The sequence below is a fragment of the Bos indicus x Bos taurus genome, chromosome 11 (assembly GCF_003369695.1).
Source record: "Bos indicus x Bos taurus breed Angus x Brahman F1 hybrid chromosome 11, Bos_hybrid_MaternalHap_v2.0, whole genome shotgun sequence".
NCBI classification, from domain to species: domain Eukaryota; kingdom Metazoa; phylum Chordata; class Mammalia; order Artiodactyla; family Bovidae; genus Bos; species Bos indicus x Bos taurus.
Window position 1 is genome coordinate 38,122,821 of NC_040086.1, and position 5,315 is coordinate 38,128,135.

The window sequence follows — 5,315 nt, forward strand, 5'->3', positions numbered from 1 at the left end:
TCAACTTTGCCTGGGTTGTCTTTGCCTAGCACAGGCGTTTCCAACAGCTGTTGGGATTTTAGTCAAAGAGGCTGAGATTTTATAACCTGGGGAGATGGCCACATATGAGTGTCAGAGGCTTTTGTGAGCATAGCCAAATTTAATACTTCCATTTTGATGCGAGGCAAGTTTAAAAAGTAAATCTTCCATTTTCATGTACTTTTATCCTTCTCCTGCCAATCATTTAACCACTGCCCACTGCCTCCCCAAAATCAAGATTCAGTTTGCATTGATTAAAATATTTTACTCTTTCCTTTATGATTTCTTTCCTTATCACAATGGATGATTTAATGCTTATGGAAATTGCTCAAAGAAAGAACCAGAGGGATGAAGAGAAGACAAGAATAAGAAGGAAAGAGCAGAACACTGAGAGTGAACAAATTGCTGAACTTGAGTGTGCAATATTACCGAAGGACAAGTACCTGGTCATGTTCTTCTGTGTAATACAGATGAAGAGCTCAAATAGCTTTGAGTAACCAGAATAGCAGCTATACATTCATATCCTGATGCTTATGCATTTAGATCAGAAGGCTGAGCTTCACAATACCACTCAAAACTGATTTAATTTTCATGTAGATATTGTTACAGCAAATTTATTTGGGTTTCCAGCCATCTGCAAGCTGAAAGCAATGTAGCCAAAGTTTGCTTCTACAAACTGACATGTGAACATCAATGCAAAGTGAACACAGATAGTTTGAAATAGTTTGATAGTATGGAAAGGGACAGAAATAAAAATATAAAATTTTTCCAAAGTAAACAAGAAAATATAGTGATTTCTGAATGTAGGGGCAAATAATTTTATGCACTGGGTATTATTTATTTTTTTTATGAAAGTGAAAGTGTAAGTTGCTTAGTTGTGTCTGGCTCTTCGCGACCTCATGAACTATAGCCTGCCAGGCTCCTCTGTCCATGGAATTCTCCAGGTAAGAATACTGGAGTGGGTTGCCATTCCCTTCTCCAGGGAATCTTCCTGACCCAGGGTTTGAACCCGGGTCTCCTGAATGGCAGGTGGATTTTTTACCATCTGAGCCGCCAGGGTATACTCCAGTGTAAAATAACTGATGGTTTAAAGATGACCCTAACTCATCAAGAAAGAGTCAAAATACTTTTGGCATACCTTGTTTGAGACCCACCAGAACTATTTAACATTTTAGAAAGTTTTTTTTTTTTAATCAAACTCTTACTTTAGCAAGTCTTCAGTTATCTGTAAGGTAGCCTTCTAAGGAATACTTTATTCCAGAAACTACCAATAAGGGAAATGTTACTGCATGGTTAAAACAAACAAGATGGAGGAAGTGAAGGGAGATTCTATATTAGAGTATTAGGGACCCTGAATTTCTTAGAAAATCGACTTGCAGTCTCTCTGTTCAACTGGGGCTACACAATGAATGCCAACTGTAGGACAAAGCTGGATCTTGTAGATATTCTGTTGCCCTGACTGCTGGCGAAGAGCCATCACAAGCTTCAGTACAGCCCCAAGGGGTGCATATATTAAAGAAAAAGCAAGAGCCATGCTCCAAAATGGCTTATTTAAAATGCAAAGGGTAATAAGAGAGCTGTATCTGGGGAAAGTCCAGCTCTCAGAAACAGTAAAGTAATACCAAATCTTGGTTAAAGTTGCTTACTCTTGAACTAATTAGCTGGGGATTGAATTCAGCATAAGAAGTCAGATTGTGGGTTAAGAGTGAAGGAAAATGTTTTTTTTTTTTTTTTTTTTCTTAGATACCAGCCTGGCACTTCAGAATGTAGTAGCAGGCAGCTTGTGAGATTCAGCCAATTTGACAAAAATCACAAAATTATGAAAAACACCATGGCTGATTGAAAAGGAGTTCTAGAAATATAATTTGGGCCAGATGCATGATAAAAGGCATTTTTATCTTCTTTGGTGGTAGCCTCTTTGTAATAAGATATGGGCACACTTGTCAATAAAGAAAAAAAAAGAGGAATGAATAATACGGAATACAGAGGAACATAAAATAACATGGTCCCACTCAATCCCTGGGTCAGGAAGATCCACTGGAGAAGGAAATGGCAAAGATTTTCTTGCCTGGAAAATCCCATGGATGGGGGAGCCTGGTAGGCTACAGTCCACAGTATTGCATAGAATCGGACACAACTGAGCGACTTCGCTTTTACTTTTCACTTTCACCACTTTTGAAATACTATTCCTACCTAGTATTGATCTACTATTCTTTTCTTTCAAATCTCTTTTCCTATTTTCCTATGGTGGGAGATTTGTGGGAAAATCATACAAAAAAGAAGAAAACCAAGATCTTTTGCTTTTTTTTTTTTTTTTACTTGTGAGCTTTTAAGAAAAGGATAGAACTTATAATAAAATCATATTAGCCATTGATGGCATCTCTCACTAGATACACACCCTTGACAGAACATGTCTGCATATAACAAGACCTTCTTAACAGGCCTGTGCTAGATTTAAAATTTTCATGTCTAATTAGCTGTGTAAACACATTTGGAATTTAGGGAATTTTCTGTGTCACAAGGGAGTGAAGGTTTATAACCTGTTATGTAGATGGTAATTTTGTAGAAGGTTCTATTTTATAGATGGGAACCCCCACCCCCTAAATGTGAAATGTCTACATTGTCTGAAATCTATGCTAGTCCCTGTGGTGTTCCCTTTGACTCTACACTGTGTATTCCATATTACTTTTGCTGCTACCTCTGCATTCAGAAGTGTTTGGAGCCAGAACCAAGGGTAGAATACCTCAGGAAGAATAAAGCTGCCCACAGAGTACAGGGTCCTTTTCAGTTGAGGGCTTCCAACTCTTCATTCCTGACCTGCCACAAGCCAAAATGTTATGTAAAATTCCCATGTCCAGGTGTCTCCCAGATTTGGGGGTTTTGTGAATTTCTCTTTAGCCTATTGCTGAATGAAAGGAGAGGAACATGAAAAAAAAATGAAGCTGTTAGTTGCTCAGTCATGTCCGATTCTTTGCGACCCCCTGGACTTGTAGCCCGCCAATCTCCTCTGACCATGGAATTCTCCAGGCAAGAATACTTGCCATTCCCTTCTCTAGGAGATCTTACCGACCCAGGAATACAAACCCATGTCTCCTGCTTTGCAACTGATTCTTTACCATCTGAGCCACCAGGGAAGCCAAATCAAGGGTGGGGAAAGAAATGGAATATTTGAGTGTGCCCTTCTATCTGCAGAGAGTGTCCACTGCAGCATCAGCTGGTCGGAATCCATGGCAGAGCCAGGGGTGGGGTGGGGGCGGGGGGAGCACGGTACTGGTCACTGGCAGTTGGATTTATCCTCTATGACTGACACTTGAACGGGACTGCTCATTTGATACTGTTTCAGCCTTGATGCTGGGTGTTTTTAATCATATATTTTAATTAATGTTTTAATTGTACTTGGGTCCAGAGGCTGTTTCAACAGAGCAGCTTATATTTAGAGGTCTCTGAATAAATAAATGTAAAACAAAGGAAAACTGACTCTGCTGAAATGATGAAAGTGATTGTTTCTAAAAAGATGGATTTGGGCTTCAGACTCTATTTACTGCTTGAGACTCAGTCCTTTGCAATATTATGGACTGTCACCTAAACATACCTTTTTTTGTATAGTAGAGCATGGTTTCAAAATCTTATCCAAGATCTGGCTTTAGAAGTCTACAATCTGGGTTTTGAGGCAGGTGGGGACACTGTAGAATTTACTGTGTCGATTTTAACTTTAAAAAATTAACAGGTTCGTTCTGGAAGTTGCTTTCTGAGAGAGAGTGTGGAGCACTGTGGTGCTTGTGAGCGTCCAGCATGGCGTACGGGGCCAGGGCCAGAAGGTGCAGAAGGTGCAGAAGGTGATGGTGCACCCATCAATCTCATCTTCAGATACTTGCAAAATAGATCACGGATTCAGGTGTGGCTTTATGAGCAAGTGAATATGCAGATAGAGGGCTGTATCATTGGTTTTGATGAGTATATGAACCTCATATTAGATGACGCAGAAGAGATTCATTCTAAAACAAAGTCAAGAAAACAACTGGGTTGGATCATGCTAAAAGGAGATAACATTACTCTGCTCCAAAGTGTCTCCAACTAGAAGCGACAGATGAAGTGAGAAATTGTTTGGCAATACCGTTGGTTTTTTTAGGTGTCCTTTGTTAGAGATGTAGTTCTAAAACATGTATTCATATTGTTCTGCTCACCCTTATGTTATTACCAGATTACAATAAATGCTGTGGGACTGTTTTTATAAAAAAAAAAATTTAACAATGGAGTAGTAGGTTATTAAATTTTTGAGGCAAAATTTATTTGGACCTGTGTAGATCTCTTCCACTGCTGGAGAAAGAGATAATTGGAGTGGGCTAGTTCCTTTGTCTCCTTTTACTATTTTCTCTTAAATTTTTGTTCTCTCCTTTAAAGAGGGCTAGTATCTCTTCCCTATACATTTTAAGTCAGAAGCATGTTTAGGGAGTATATTTAATTCAATTTAGCCAATGTTTATAGAGCACCTCTTCCTTCAAGGGAGGAGCTAGACTTTACAGGGGAATGAGATGTTTACAAATATAGGAAATACATTTGTAGGATACAGCTTGCTTCGACATATGTGCTGAGAAAAATACACACTGAGTTTGGAGTAGATGAAAGCATCTTCCATTTATTTTTGTCAGGATCAATTATTAGTTCAGTTCTTCACTTGTTATTTTCTTTGGGTCCCAGAGAGTTCCTGAAAGTTACTCAAGAACTATAAGGCTGGAGTGTTAGCACATTTTTTGGTGATTGATTGGTCTTGAGTGGAAGAGCAAGGTTCTGAAGTCTGTCTGGTTGTCTGCCATCACCTTTTGCTTATCTTTCCTAGTGGCATCCCTTTTATTTCCTTTTCTCTATCTTCAGGGGTCCAAAATCTTTAAAATGCTCCGAATTAGTGGTTCTTGACCCTGACTGCAAGGAGCATTGAAGAAATATTGATGTCTGGACCTCACGCTTAAACCAATGAAAAGCACTGCATTGATTGTGTTGAAGAGCTAGGGTTGAGACTACAAATAGTCAACTCTGTTTGTCGATAGGGAAAAAATCACTACATTAAAAGCATACCTTTTAGGTCATGACATGATTGCAGAAATATTACAGTGTGAAAGAGAATGTGGTTTTCAGTACTACATTGGCAGAGAACAAAAACTTTACCTGTAATTTATTGGGGACCATTTGCATTGTGAAAGAGTTCTTGTTAAACCAACATATTGCAAATACTGTATTTTTTTTTTTGTCCTTTGAGGCATTTTATTTGTATTACATCCCTAGAAAAAGAATCCAAGTGT

General features: G+C 38.7%; 1 pseudogene; it reads left to right on the forward strand.

Moving 5' to 3' along the window:
- The first annotated feature begins 317 nt into the window (after positions 1-317).
- Positions 318-4,250, forward strand: LOC113900820 (annotated as a pseudogene).
- The last annotated feature ends 1,065 nt before the right edge of the window (positions 4,251-5,315 follow it).